Below are 15,307 nucleotides of genomic sequence, written 5' to 3' on the forward strand. Positions count from 1 at the left end.
CCAGGTACATTGGTGGGGAAGCTACAGAGGCAGATTCAGTCTCCATGTATGGAAGAACTTCTGTAATAATTAGAGCTGTCCAAAAGTAGAGCAAGGGCCTGGGGAGCTTGTGAGTTCCCCGTCACTAGAAGTCATCAAGCAGCATCTGGATGATCACTTGTCAGGGATGTTTTAGAAAGAAATCCAGCTCAGGTATAGAGTGGCCATGATGCCACCTCTGTGGTTGAGTGACATTAGATGTCAGGATGTAGCCTCTGCCCTTGGTCTTACCCTTGATCTCCCTCATTCTGAGCCTGGTGGGGTGGCAGTAGATGTAGGAAGGGACCTGGAATGGGGGGGCCCTTGGGATCAACCACTCCTGTCCATCAGGGCTGATAGCCACCGAGGCCCAGGAAGGTCCTCAGAGGCTGCTGCCCTGTTAAACATCTCATTTTAATGGGCCACTTCTAACAGCATTATCACAGTTCTGTGCCTTAAGATTGGCTAGTTCCACCTGACTTCTTTGGAGCCCTCACTAGGTCTCTTCTTGTGATCCCTTGTAAGTGAGGCAGTTTAACTTGTTCCCTTCCTGTGATCTGTGATCTGCCATAAGAGGATTAGACTGGGGTTGTCTAGGAGGAAATAAGATTCAGTGCCCCAGACACGACCATATTCCTTTTTCTTCTTCCTCTTTTCCCCCCGCCCCCGCAAAATAGCCCGTTTGGAGCTAAAATTCTAGTTCGGAATACCAGTTCTGTCAGGGACCAGGAAACTGCAGTGGAGGAAAGGGAGTGGGAACTCAAGAATCTCATGTCCTCATCTATAAAAAGAGAGTTGGACTGAAACAGTCTCCAAAGGGCTTCCTAACTCTGACATTCTGTGCTCCTAAGTTTCTTCTCAGCTCTGGGAGCTAGCTATGTTCACTACGAATTGGGGAGCCAGAAGGGACCTTAGAGATCATCTCATCCAAATCCTTCATTTCAAGATGAGGAAGCAAGCCTGAAGGTAAAATAACTACAGACCTTTCCAGCTCTAACATTATGGTCTAAGGTTCCTTCTGGCTCCGAGTTTCTTAGAGTTTCTGATGGACCCTAGCACCCAGGTCCTAGACTTGCAGGAGCTGGGAGAGGAAGAAGGGTTATTAGACATTCTCAAAAATACGCCCCCTTGATCTCCTTACTCTGTCCTCATCCTTAAGATCTGCTTCTCTGGATCATTTCCCTAGTCTGCCAGGTACATACAAACTATCTTCATCCCACACACCAAGAGACAGTTCACTTTTATTTCCTCTTTTAATAAAAAGTTTCTCAAGCTTGCATATTCAACCAAATGGTGTTCTGCTTGGTGAAGTACTGAGTTTTTCCAAGAAGTGGTGCTTGGTTTGGACATGGATACAGTTTGGATTTGATGGAGAAGAAAACAAGGTGAGCAAAGAGGAGGGAGGAAGCTGTGGGTCTGTCCTCACTCTGCTGAGCCTGCTTAGAAGGCCCTGGTAGCTGGGGGTAGAGAGCAAAGATGGTCTGCCTTCAAGACTCGAACACACACAAAAAGATAATATCAGGCAGGTGTACTCAGTGTCCTCCCCCCACCTCGGAAAAAAAAAAGTGGTTTGATGTTTCCATCAAAGGCAAGAGTGTTAGAAAAAATAAATTCTGTAAGTTGAATTAGAAAAACGTGAAAACCTATTGGCGTGGAACACACTTTGCTCTGGGGGTGGCAGGAAATGACACCAATGCCTGCCCTCATGGAGCACCCAGGCTTCTAAGAGGCAGGAAGTAAGACAGATAAGACACAATATTACAAGATACATACAGGGATCATAGTACAATCCTGTGTGAGATCTTGGGAGAAGGTTGTCATCAAGCAAAGGACCGATTCATTGTCTATGGCGTGCCAAGTGCTGAGGGGAGGAGGACAAAAACACTTACATTCTATTCTGGAGGGCAGTGCAGGTAAGTCTATACAAAGTGCCGAAGGCAAAGGAGGTTAACCCTTAAGGAGATCAAAGAAAGCAGCATGGAGATGGTGGCCCCTGGGGTCATCTTTGACAAATGGGATTCTAAATGAGGGAAGGTAAATAGAGGGTGTGTTCCAACACATGGAAAAAAAAAATCTGAAATCATATGCAATACTCCATACCCTCTGAAAAATGGGGCTCCACTACCTCTCTCCTTATGGCTTTTTATTCCCTTCCACCCTCCAAACAAAAGAGACACTCTGCCCTCTTTGATGTGCCCCTACATCTTCCTACTTCAAATCTTTCCTTGGGCTGCTCCTTATTTTTGGAATACCACCTTCTAAAACTCAATTCAAATACCACTTTCTCCAGGCAGCTTTCCCCAAGTTATTCTCTTAATTCCCACCTCCAAGCCTTTGCAAAGGCTCTCTACCTGGAAATAAAAGGGAAGTTCCAAATAAAGAATTAGAGCAGAACCATTTAAAAAAATGTTAAAAATTGTCTTTACGTGTAACTGGGGAAAAAAAACAATTTTTTTTAAATGAGCACAGCAGGACTCTCATCACCTGTGTATTGAACGCTTTCTTTTAATGAGGGCTTATATCGTGTTAGCTTTTGGAGCTGCTGAGCCTCACGTTTGACAAATGTTGAACTTGCAGTCAAGTACATCCTCCAAGGCCCTTCTTTTTTTTCCATACAAACTATCGTCTAACCCTACCTCCCCCATCTTGAATTTCTGGAGCTGATTTTGAGAATCCAGGTGTAGGGCTTTACACATTTCCATATAATTTCTTATTAAGTCTGGCCCATTGTTCTAGCCTGTCAAGATTCAAATTCAATAAATGTTTGGATCCTCACACTGTCATTCTACATGTTAACTACCTCTCCTAGTATCCTGTTATCTGCAGATGTAACATCTATAGCTTCAAATACGGGGGGGGGGGGGGAGAGTTGGTTGTTTTTATAAAGTTGAGTAAGAAAAAACTAAGGTAAGATCCACGAGGAATTTCCCTCCAAGGTGACGTGGGGTCAGGCATTATGATTCTTTTGGTTGTTTCTGAATCCACCTAACTGTATAATCCTCTAAATTATATTCTCCCCCAAAGAAGAGACTGAAATGCTTCACTGAAATCTAGGTATGATATATATGTATGTGTGTAATGCATATATGTGTGTATAAGTATGTATATGTTTGTGTGTATATATTTAGAATTCCTCTGATCTACTAGTCTAGTAACCCTGTTTAAAAAGGAAATTAGATGAGGCTGGAATGACCTGTTCTTAAGCCAATGGTGATCACTTCCTTTTCTAAATGTTCACTAACCAAACAACCAAAAATCACAGCCAAGTCCACTGGCCTATAGTTTATCCTCTCCACTTTCTACCTTTTTTTTTTTTGTGGGGGGGGTAGGGGGGGAAGGAAATCAGGACAGTATGGCCTGAAGTCAGGAAGACTCATCTTTCTGAGTCTATATGGTTGAAGTCCCCCGAGGCAACAAGCATTTGTTAAGCAACAACTATAGGCCAGGCACTGTGCTAAGCTCCAAGGATACAAAAAAAAGAAAAAGAGCAAAAAAACCCCAGTCTCTGCTCTCCAGGAGCTCACAGTCTAATGGAAACAGCAAGCAAACAAGTGTACGAACAAGATATAGACAAGATAAATTGGAAATAATTAACAGAGAGGAGATACTAGCACTAAGGGAGATCAGGAAAGGCTTCTTGCAGAAGGTAGGACTTTAAGTGAGACTTGAAGGAAGACAGGAGAAGAAGATGAAAGAGAAAATTGCAGGCATGGAGGACGCCCAATGAAAAAAACTGTCCAATGTCAGGAGTAGACTGGGTGTCTTGTGTGAGGAACAGCAAGGGGGCCAGAATTATTGCATCACAGAGTATCTGGTGAGGGGTAAGGTTTAAGAAGACTGGAAAGGTAGGAGAAACCAAGTTATAAAGGGCTTTTGCTTTTTCAAATGAAATATTAATATATTGCTTTTAGATCTCCAAAATTTTTCTCAATATCCCTTCCTCCCAGAGACTCATCCCATATAACAAAAAAGAGGAAAAAACCAGCAAAAACTAATCAATGCATCAAAAATATCTGAAAATATAAGCAGTGCATAACACCTATGTACCTCCGAGCTCTGTAAAGGAGTGGGGTAGTGGTGTCTTTTTATATCCCTTCTTTGGGGCCATGCTTCAACACATAGTTATTAAGGCCCTGCTATGTACCAGGCACTATGGGATACAAAGACAAAAATGAAACAGCCTTGGCTTTCAAGGAGCCTATGTCCTATCAAGAATGATAGAATGTACATATATAAGTATTTACAAAATATGTGCAAAATCAACTTGTGGGAGGAGGCACTGGAGGGAATCAGAAAAGGCCTCGTGGGTTTCACTTAACATCCAGCAAAATGGGAAAGATGACAAAAGATGGGAATTGTCAATGTTGGAGGGGCTGTGGAAAAATAGGCACACTAATAAATTGTTGGTGGAAATGTGAATTGATCCAATCATTCTGGAAAGCCATTTGGAATTATGCTTAAAAAGGTGATTAAAAGATCCATACTTTTTGACCCAGAAATCACATTACTAGGCAAGAGGGTAAAAGACAGGAAGAAAGGACCCATATACCAAAATAATCCCAGCAGCACTTTTTATGATAGTAAAGTACAGGAAACAAAGCAGATGCTCACTAATTGAGGACTAGATAAATTATGATACATAGATTTAAATGAGTACCACTGCACAAAAAACAATATGAAGAATTCCAATAGCACAGGAAGACATAAGGAACTGATGCAAAATGAATTAAGCAGAACTAAGAAAATATACACAACTACAACAATGTACATTGAAAGAACAGTAAGAAAAAACTGAATTCTGTGATTATATCAACCAAGCTTCCCCTGTCTGCCCCTGCCAGAATGAAATGAGAAAATGTACCTCTCTCCTTCGCTGAGGTGGGTAATTATGGGTTACTGTATATACTATATATACTGTCACACTTGGTTGATCCATGGTTAAGTTTTGCTGAAGTGCTCTTTTCCCCTCTTTTTAATTTTTTGGCACAAGGGACAGCCCTCTGGAAAAAAGAATGTAAAAACAAAAGATCTTAATAAAAATTTTAAAAGAAAAGGCCACATGTAGAAGGTGGTATTTATGCTGACTTTTGAAGGAAATTGAGGCTTCTAAGAGGCAGTAATGAAGGACCGTATTTGAGATATGAGAGACATCCTGTAGCCCAAAGAGATCGTAAAAAAAGGAAAAGGACTCATATGAACAAAAATATTTATAGCAGCTCTTTTTGTGGTGGCAAAGAATTGGAAATCGAGAGGATGCCCATCAATTGGGGAATGGCTGAGCAAGCTGTGGTATACGAATGTAATGGAATGCAATCGTCCTACAAGAAACGATGAGCAGGCAGATTTCAAAAAAACCTGGAAAGACTTATATGAACTGATGTTGACTGAAGTGAGCAGAACCAGGAGAATATTGTACACAGTAACAACAACATTGTTCAATGACCAACTTTGATAGACTTAGCTTTTCTTAGCAATACAATGACTTAAGATAATTCCAAAAGACTCATGGTGGAAAATGCTATCTATATCCAGAGAAAGAACTATGGAGTCTGAATGCAGATTGAAACATACTATTTTCTTATTTTTCTTTCTCGTGTTTTTCCCCTTTTGTTCTGATTCTTCTTTCACAACATGACTAATGTAGAAATATGTTTAATATGATTGTACTCATACAGCCTATATCAGATTGCTTACCATCTTGGGGAGGGGGGAGAGGAGGGAGGAAGGGGGAAAATAGTGTTCTAAGCAATTTGCTCGCAGCAATTCTTTATGTTCAGTGATAATATTTTCTTAGTATATTACTTCCTAATTCCAGATGGGAAACTGAGGCTCAGAAGAATTCTAGAGATAGCATGTTGTGGTGGAAATAATACTGGATGATTTGGGAGACTGTATGGCTTGAACAACAAATACATTATTTCACTGATAGCACAAAACACAAAAATATGTACAAACAGAAAAGAGAATGATTATAATTTTTAAAATATAAATTTATTTATTTTTAGTTTAGTTTTCAATATTCACTTCCACAAGTTTTTGAGTTCCAAATTTCTCACCCCTCCCCCCACCCCAAGATGGCATGCATTCTGAATACCCCTTCCCCTGGTCTGCCTTCTCTTCTATCTCTCCCCCCTCCCTTCTCTTATCCCCTTCCCCATGTATTTTCCTATAGAGCAGGATAAGCTTCTGTACCCCATTTCCTGTATTTCTTATTTCCCAGTTGCATGTGAAAACATTTTTTTTTAAAACATGTGTTTTTAAAACTTTGAGTTCCAAATTTTCTCCCTTCCTCCCTCCCCACCCACCCTCATTGAAAAGGCAAGCAACTCAATATAGGTTGTACATGTGCAGTTATGCAAAACACTTCCTTAGTAGACATGTTGTGAAAAACTAACTCTATTTCCCTTAATCCTATCCTGCCCTCCCATTTATTCTATTCTTTCTTTTGAGCCTGTCCCTCCTCAGAAGTATTTGCTTCTGATTACCCTCTTTCCCAATCTGCCCTCCTCTCTATCACCCCCTGCTCTCTTGTCCCCTTCTCCCCCTATTTTCCTGTAGGGTAAGACAGATTTCCATACCCAATTGAATGTGTATGTTATTCTCTCCTTAAGCCAAATCCTATGAGAATAAGATTCCCTCATTCCCTCTCACCTTCCCCTGTTTCCCCTCCACTGTGAGAGACTTCTTTTCTGTTTTTTTTTGTGAGATAATTTACCCCATTCTACCTCTCCCTTTCTTCTTCTCCGAGTATCATCCTCTCTCATCCCTTAATTTTATTCTCCAGATATGACCCCTTAATCTTCAACTCACCCTGTGCCCTCTATCTATCTATACATATATACAGTTTTTTCCCTTCAACTACCCTAATACTGACAAAGTTCTCATGAGTTACAAATATCATCTTTCCATGCAGGAGTGTAAACAGTTCAATCTTAATAAGTCTCTTATGATTTCTCTTTCCTGTTTACCTCTTCATGTTCCACTGGAGTCCTGTATTTGAAAGTCAGATTTTCTGTTTAGCTCTGGTCTTTTCATCAGGAATGCTTGAAAGTCCTCTATTTCACTGAATAACCATTTTTTCCCCTGAAGGATTATACTCAGTTTTGCTGGGTAGGTGATTCTTGGTTGTAATCCTATCTCCTTTGCCCTCGATTATAATTTCTTAAAGTCAATTTTCCCCTAAAAAAAAGATATGAGAGACATTTTGTGTAAAAACTTGGAAACAGGAGATGGAGTGTTGTGTATGAGGAATTTGAAGAAGTCTACCGTACTTTGGCTAAACCATAGAGTACGTGAAGGGGGAAATGTACAATAAGCCTGGAAAAGTGGGTGGTAAAGGGCTTTAAATGCCAACCAGAAGAATGTGTGTTTGGGCCTAGAAGTAACAGGGAACCACTGGAGTTTACTGAGTGATGTGGTCAGACCTAAGTACCCTGTGATCCAATTACCCTGACTGGCCTCCCGGCTGTTGCTTGAACAAGAACACTCTAGCTCCTGATTCCAGGCATTTTTCACTGACTGTCCCCCATGCCTGGAATGTTCTTCCTCCTCATCTCCATCTTCTGGCTTCCCTGGTTGCTTTCTCAAGAGTCAGCTAAAATCCTACCTTCTACAAGAAGCCTTTCCTGATGGTCCCTCTTAAATCTAGTGCCTTCCGTCTATTGATTATTTCCAATTTATCCATTACATAGCATATTTGTACCCAAGTGTTTGCTTATTGTCTCTCCCATTAGACTGTGAGCTCCTTGAGAGCAGGGACTGGGTTGTTTGTTTGTTTTTGCCTTTTTATATCCCTAATGTTTAGCAGTGCCTGGTACGTTGCAAGTGCTTAATAAATATCAATTGTCTGACTAGTAGTAGCTCATGCCCAGGCTTCTATTTCTCTAACTCCTCCTGTCCAACTGGTCTAAAGTAGGATTCCATGACAATATTGTCCTCTTTCTCCTTCCAATGATCTTCACCCAAAATCTCTTTACCATGCTTCCTAGATTTCTTCATAGGAGTTTACCTTCTTACTATACAATTCTATTCACACACACACACACACACACACACACACACACACACACACACAAAACCCTTTTATTTCTTCTGTACCTTTTGAAATCCAAGAAATCTGTCCCACTTACTCCCAGACTTCTAGGTAGGAGCTAATACTAATAAAAGTTCCCCTGTCACCCATTCTGGTCTGGAAATTCCTTCACATGTCTGACCTAAGTATCTCTTGCAGCTTTAGGCAACTTTCTGTTATCCCAGTGAAGGTGACAAACAGCTGGTCACCCAAGGCTTTCTTAGTCCTACAGGATTTGGGCTCCTATTCCCAGGAAAAAGTATAAAACAAAAACAAAAATAAAGAGTAATCATGAGCCCCAAGCTTTATAGATTTATAAAACACCAGAACTGAAAAGGCCCTTAGAACATAGACTGTGAGAGCCAGAACAGCCATGGGAACACAGAACATGAGGCAGAGAAGTGGGACAGTGGCTAGTGTAGTGGACAGAGAGCTAGTCTTGGAGTCAGGAAGACCTGAGTTCAAATATTACCTTAGATAATGACTAGCTGTGTAGCCCTGGGACAAATCACTTCCCTCTCATGAGCCTCAGATTCCTCATTTGTAAAACTACTGATGGTCCCTGAGGTTCCTTTTAACTCTAGACCCTTTATCAGAGCTGGGAGGGTCTTTAGAACACAGGATGGCAGAGCTGGGAAGGTCCTGACTACACAGAAAGTCAGAGTAGGGCAGGCCCTTAGAAAGCAGAACCTAGACTCTCTAAGCTGGAAGAGAATTGAAAGATTACCTCATCCAACCCCCTCATTTTATAGATGGAGAATTTTAGAAAAAAGAGGGACTTGTCCAAGGTCCTCTAGCAAAGTTACTGAAGGGGCCAATGCTAGACCCCAATTCTCCCGACTGCCATCCCAGTGCGCTTTCCACCACATAGAGACAAAGGGCTTAGATAAGGATAAATATTAGGGCAGGATTTCCTGGTGCAGGATCCCCAGTGACTGAAGAATATCCTGCCCTTCCTCCCCATACCAGTGCCTCTTCCTCCCTTTATCTGTTCCCCTCCTCTTTCCCTACCCCCATCAACCCATAAGCAGCTGCCCGGATCAGGGGACACCTGTGCCTTGCTGAGGCCTTCAGCTGCTGGGCGTGCAAAGGTGAGAGGCTGGTATGGTGGTGGGGACTGAGGAGGGCTGAGGAGCTAATGTCACAGTTGGGTTAATCTCTTGTTTGGTAGGCTGCAGAGAGGCTGCTCAGATTTGGGCTGGATGAAATGTCCTCCAAATTCCCTTCTAGTTGTCAAGTTCTGTAATTCTGTGAGAACAATTCATTCTGAGAGGTGGTAAAGAGCACTGGGTTTGGAGTCAGAGGCCCTGGGTTCGAATCTAGATTTTGCCATTTGCAACCTGTATGGCCTTGGGCAACTCAATTTCTCTTGGTATTCAGTTTCTTTACCTTAAAATCAAGGTGTTGGGTGAGATGGCCTCTTGGGTCGCTTCCAGCTCCCTATCAGTGACTGCCCTTTAGACCCCTTGAGCTGGGGGAGGGAAGGCACTCCCACAATGGGGAGCCTAGAAACCCCAGTGCTTGGCAGGCCATGTAGGAAACAGGCAAATAAAAGACGGAAACATAGCATAAGCCATCTCTGCTCTCTTCCTTCTCCTTGGAGCCTGAGAAGAGCCACAGATGGAGGTGGGGGTGGGGATTGGGATGGGGGGGAGGAATAGTGGAAAGAGAGCTGGAATTTAGAGTCAGAGAATCTAGTCTCAAGTTCAAGGTCTCCTATTTAGAACCTATGAGATTCTGGGCAATTAGTGTCCCTTCTGCACTGTTTTATACACATAGAAAAGTCAGGGGTAGAAAATGGACTAAATCAGCAGTCCTCAAACTTTTTGCTTTCAAGAACCCTTTAAAAATTATTAAGGACCCTCTCAAAGAACTTTTGTTTATGTTGGTCATGTTGATTGATATTAGATATTAAGAAATATAAATGTCTTAGTATTGTTAGGAAAATAGTTTTGACCTTGCAGATCCTGCCTTAAGGGGTCTTGGGAACCCTCAGGAGTCCCTGAACTATACTTTAAGAATAGATTATTTCTAAAGACACTCTTAATAAGAAGGTAGGGAACAAGTCCATGGGAAGAGAAGTGGGAGAAAGACATTGGAAAGGATGAGCTCACAGGATCTTGTCACTGATAGGATGAAACCGGGCTTAGGTACTAGGAAAATGGCTGGGTCTTTGACAGAGATGGGGATGTCCAAGCAGTATGGCCCAGCTTGTCTCTCCTTTTCCCCACCTCCTTGCCCCCATTAACAGAGATTCCAGGAGGCTTTGTCTGCCAGGGCAACAGCTGGGCAGGCTGCAGGAAAGCAAGGGCACATTAGGGAGTCTGGGTCCTTGCCCACAGTTGCCCAGTGTGCCAGCATGGGGCAGGCCGAGCCCATACCCTCTCATCTTCATTATTACCTCCTAGTGACAACTCTCATGCTTGGCTGCTGTAATCTGAGGATCTCCAGGCACTATCCTCCAGGGTTAGGATCTATTGAGGATCCTTCTCCTCCTTGGAGCCTGAGGATAGTGGATGGTGGATGTTCCCCAGGCAGGGCCTCCACAAAATTTCAGCTGCCTGTCTGATCTGTGGGCTAGAGGCTGTTAAGCCCAGTGGGTCCTCAGAGGTGTACAAGCCAAGATCTCTTCCTTAGTGTGAGTTTCACTATCCTCCAACGTAGACCTTGGACCATCCCCAAACCATTGTACCTCAAAGGATCCCAGCAGGGACAGAGAAGCCTAGGGGTCACCCGGCTAGTACTAAAGATTCTTGGGTGTTCAGTCCCCTGAGAATTTCAGAACACTCAAATCAAGAAGTAGCTATCCTCAGTGGACTTAAGGACGGGAGTGTTTTGTGTTGATCCTGGTATCTAACTCAGTTCTTCGAATACAGTAGGAGCTTAAAACAGTTCTTATTGGATTGCTAATCAGTAAACAAGCATTCAGTAAGTGCCTACTATGTATCAGTTTTCTAAGTGTTGGTGGCACAAAGAAAGGCAAAAACAAGTCCAGCCTCAAAGACTGCCATGAAAAACCTTTGCCTTCAATGAATATTTGAATATGCCTCCATTAAGAAAAAGCGTTTATCACGTGCCTCCTAGGAGAGCCGCTTTGTAAGGAACGTAAGAGAAGAATCAGGTCCCCTCCCAGAGGAGACCACAGCCTTCTTGAGAAGGCAAGTCCTTCAAGATTCAGCCCGAGTATCATCAGCTCTGTGAAACCTACGCGGATCATTAGGCCGCACTGCTGTCTTCTTCTTCCGAGTTCAGAACAGTACAAGAGCAGCCTGGATGGGAAAGGCTTGCCTTGAATCCATGTGATAGGGGCATCAGCTAAAGAAGCCAGAAGACTCTCAGGGGGGAAAGGATAGTTGTCTTCAAGAATCTGAAGGGTTGTCATGTGACTTGCTCTCCTTGATTCCAGAGGGCAGGACCAGCAGCTTAGCAGTGGGATCTGAGGAGGACAACAGAGGAATTTGCAAAGAAACGATGTGCTCTACTCCACCCCACTTTCTCCTCAATCACATACTTGTAGAGCTGGATGGGTCCTTAGTCTAATCCAACCTGGTCCTGTCATGGTGAAGGTGAAACAGAAAGAACCTGGAACCTGGAATCAGAACATCTGGGTTTGAATCCCAGATCTCCTAGTTACTGGCCATGTGACCTTAGGCGAGTCACTACCTCTATTTTGCGGACATAATCTGCAACCTAGAACTCATCAGGGTGAGTACCCCATAGTGGCTGGGATCCCTTGCTATATGATACAGGCCCTGGTGCATATTACCGTGGGTACATGCTCCCCCCTTTCTGTATTGAGGGGCCTCTTTCTAAGGCAGCAACAACCTCACCTTGGGCAGAAGAAGCTCTGGCTAAGCTGGGTTGGTTCCAGCTGGCACCTTGAAAGGGCAGAACCTCATCTGGAGAATGGAGATGCTGCTGTGAATCAGGGGTGGGGTGCCCAGGCCTGTGCCCACCAGCCATTAACTGTTTGACGGCCAGCTGAAGAAGAGTCATTGGGAGAGCATTCTTCCATGCCCTTTGCTATGGCCAGCTGGCACTGTTTGAACCCTAGGCTGGCTTCATCTTGACTTGGAGCATAGAATCATGGCACAATAGAATGGCAAAGGTCCTCAGATGTCACTGAGTCTAACCCCCTTTGTTTGACAAATGGAGACACTGAGACTCTTAAAAGATCTGCCAGCAGAGTGCCACCTCTGGAAAGTACTGCCAGGGTGAGAAGGATTCTGGTCTGATCCTGAAGACACAAGGAGCTCACATTCGAAGAGGAGTAAGAAAAGCCTCATTACCAGTAGGTTGGGCCACTAGGTGAGAAATTCTTTGGTAATGCAGAGAAGAAAGTCTTCTCCATCTGCTCTCCATCAATAAAACATCCCTGAAAAGCACAGGGCAGGGATTACAATGACTCCCATGTGTATAATGCTTTACAATTTATCAACTGCCCTCTCCACAATAACCCAGGGAGCTGGCCAGCCTCATTTTACAGATAGGGAAACTGAGGCTCTGAGAAGGGGAAGTGACTTGCTCAAGGTAATCAGTCCAGAATAGCTAAAGTGTTGACAAAAGTGCTTACTTTTTGTCAGGACCATTTGACAGAGGGAGAAACTAAGGCTAAGAACAGGACCTGCCTGTGGTCGAGTAGCAATTTGTTTTCAGACCAGAACTAGAGCCCAGGTCTCCTGCCCCCACCTCCAGGGCTCTTTCTTCTCCCCGTCAGGCTGCCTCTGGTCCTCAGTTCCTGCTTTGCTGTTTCTTTTGATGTACCTTGCTCTGAAGGAAGTAACAAGTAAGTGAACCTCGTGCTCCCAAGGGAGGGGCTGGTTGCCAGGTGAATGCCGAGGCTGAGCTGTTTAGAGGTTTGCATCATTTCTGCTTGGCACACAAAGCTTTCAGGCATAGGCTCGCACTGCCCACAGACTCTTGAGCCAAGCACACCAGGCCTCCGGGCTGGCCCCAACTTCCTTTTGCAGCCTTAACTCCTCCTTCTCCCCTTCATCCTCCCTCCTCTTCCCCAGCATGCCTGAAGCCATGCTCAGCAGCCCTGTCCCCTCCTGGCTTCCAGGGGACTCCCTGGCTTTTAATGTCCCTTCCGGCCTCAGAGATCTTCCTTCCCTTTAAGGTCTAGCATTTGAGTCACCTCCAAAGGAAGCCTTCCCAGGTGACATCCCTCCCCCCTGCTGCCTGTTTCCCAGTGTATTTGGCTGGGGCCCTTGCTTTATGCACTTAGCATAGCATCCCTTACCATCCCTTTGCTTCATATGTGTTTCATGTATACCTGTATGTGGGGGGTGGGGTCTGCAGATGCAACAGTCCCTTCTGAATGAGGCCAGAAAATCATTAAACTGTAACTGGGAAATATTTAGCAACCAAAAAAAAAAGATATAATATTAATATGTAGTTTTCTAAGTCAATATGTGGCCCACAAGGATCCTATTATATACTCTTCAGTGGCCCCATTTCTATTTGAGTTGACACCACTAGCCTAGCTAAGTTAGATGACTTGTCCAGGGTCTCACAGCCAATGTGTGTGAGAGACAGGACTTGAACCATGTTCTTCTGGGCTATAAGGCCAGTTTCTTTATCCTCTACTACATTACCACCTACCCTCTCTCCCATTGTTAGAGTTCCCTTCCTCTTAAAACAACTTTGTATCACTTGTTTGTGCTCTGTATTTACCTACTTGTGCTCAAGTTGTATCATCTCCCAGGAGAATTGAAGCTCCTTGAAGGCAGGGGCAGTTTTGTTTTTGTCTTTATACCTCTAGCTCCCAGCAGAGTGCCCCCTGCCATTCTTGGCCAGTTCAGTCATCTCACCATTGTGGGTATCCTCTCCAAAGATAAAGATCTCAGCCTATACCGTGTAACACCAGTCTGGGTCTTTCCACCTCAGTCAGGGGTCCACTCAGCCTAGGGCATTAGGAGTCTGCCCACAAACCAGGCATTTTATGCCTGGGTGCCAGAGCTGGCTTCCTGCTGACAACCTCAGACTAATTATGCCCTTTATCTGGACCTCAGTTTCCTCCTCTGTAAATTGAGGAGGGTTGAACTGAATGGTTTCTAAGATCTCCTTTAGCTTCTCTAAACTTGTATGATTCTAAATCTGGGTTGGGTCCCTGGAGAACTGAGGAGAGAGGAGTCAGTGGAGGAAGGGACCAGTGGAGAAGTTAGGGGGGAGGAGGAAGGGGAGAAAAGCAGCTTGGGAAGGGAAGGGAGAGGTCATTTGTGGGGGTTGCTGAATGGGTTTAAGTAGCATTTGGGGGTGGGAAGTGGGGAGCTTACCTCTGATTTGTCTGGCTCCTTCTAACTCTATTCTATGGCCTGATATTGATTCAGGCTCTTTTATGATGATCATCTCGTAACTTGGGAGCTCTTATAGGCTCTGGACCAGGCCTGGGCTTAGATGATGAAATAAAATAAAAAATGAAAAAGGGGTGAATGGAATCTCAGAGCTGAAGGAGACCCTCTGAAGCCATTTAATCTGACTTCTGCCTGACCCTTCTTTCTTTCTCACCCTCCCCCCCACCCCCATTTGGCCCCCTCTTGTCATCCCCTTGTCCTGTGACTTCTTCCCCTCTGATCAGCTCTCTTCTCCCCTCCTTTGTCTTCTAACCCCTTCCCTACTATCTCCACTAAGAGCCCCTCCTCTACATCCAGGTCCTCTGACTGCCTCCCTGCTCGACCCTTTTCTCCTTCCCCCTCCCCTCACTTGTTCTCTTACTCCCTGGTCCCCTAACTCCCACTTTCTCCCTCCCCACTTCTTTTCCGTCTTCAGGGACCTTCTACCTTGTCTCCTCTCTCCTTCCTCTTCTACTCTTTGACCCCTCTCTCCTCTCCTTTTTCTTTCTCAAGTGACTCCCTTCCTCGACCTCCACTTTCTGACCTCCTTCTCTCTGACCCTCGCCCTCCTTCCTCTTCCCCTCTCTCCCTTCTGACCTCCTCCCCTCCTTCCTCTCTTTCCCTGTCCCCTCTGACCCCCTCCTCTCTTTTTTTCTCTCTACTGACTCCTTTCCTCTTTCCTCCCAAATCCTCTCTCCTTCCCTCCTCCCCCTCCCTCTCTTTCCCCTCCCCCCTTCCCTCTGAATGCCCTCTACTCCTCTCTCGTCAGACCTCCTCCTCAGTGATCCCCTCCACGCCCCTTTTTCCCTCTCTCCTCCTTCCTCCTCTCGGTTTCTTCCCCTCCCCACCTCCCTCTGGCTCCGCCCCGCCCCGCCCTTCTCTA

The 15,307-nt window shown here is 44.5% G+C and overlaps 1 protein-coding gene and 1 long non-coding RNA gene across 6 annotated transcripts in view; one reads left to right on the plus strand and one right to left on the minus strand.

Annotated features, from left to right (window-relative positions):
* Nucleotides 1-50: 50 nt before the first annotated feature.
* The window catches only part of ABHD17A (abhydrolase domain containing 17A, depalmitoylase), a 31,959-nt gene continuing 16,702 nt past the window's right edge, over nucleotides 51-15,307 (plus strand). Inside the window, exon 1 of the mRNA XM_021008978.2 lies at nucleotides 51-1,931. The gene's annotated coding sequence lies outside the window, so the exon portion shown is untranslated. The remainder of the gene's footprint in view (nucleotides 1,932-15,307) is intronic.
* On the minus strand, nucleotides 6,682-15,268 carry LOC110223435 (uncharacterized). Of its 5 annotated transcripts, none has more exons than XR_013486443.1 (3): nucleotides 14,368-14,583; nucleotides 10,491-11,525; nucleotides 6,682-7,197 (listed from the first exon to the last, which is right to left on the minus strand). It is a non-coding gene; the product is annotated as an uncharacterized LOC110223435 (long non-coding RNA). The 5 variants fall into 5 exon arrangements; XR_013486444.1 differs by having other exon boundaries at nucleotides 6,693-7,197; nucleotides 11,298-11,525; XR_002328689.2 differs by lacking the exon at nucleotides 6,682-7,197 and adding an exon at nucleotides 15,196-15,268 and having other exon boundaries at nucleotides 8,371-11,525; nucleotides 14,368-14,483.

This window comes from Phascolarctos cinereus, unplaced genomic scaffold, assembly GCF_003287225.1.
Source record: "Phascolarctos cinereus isolate Bilbo 61053 unplaced genomic scaffold, phaCin_HiC Scaffold_4;HRSCAF=312, whole genome shotgun sequence".
Lineage (NCBI taxonomy): Eukaryota > Metazoa > Chordata > Mammalia > Diprotodontia > Phascolarctidae > Phascolarctos > Phascolarctos cinereus.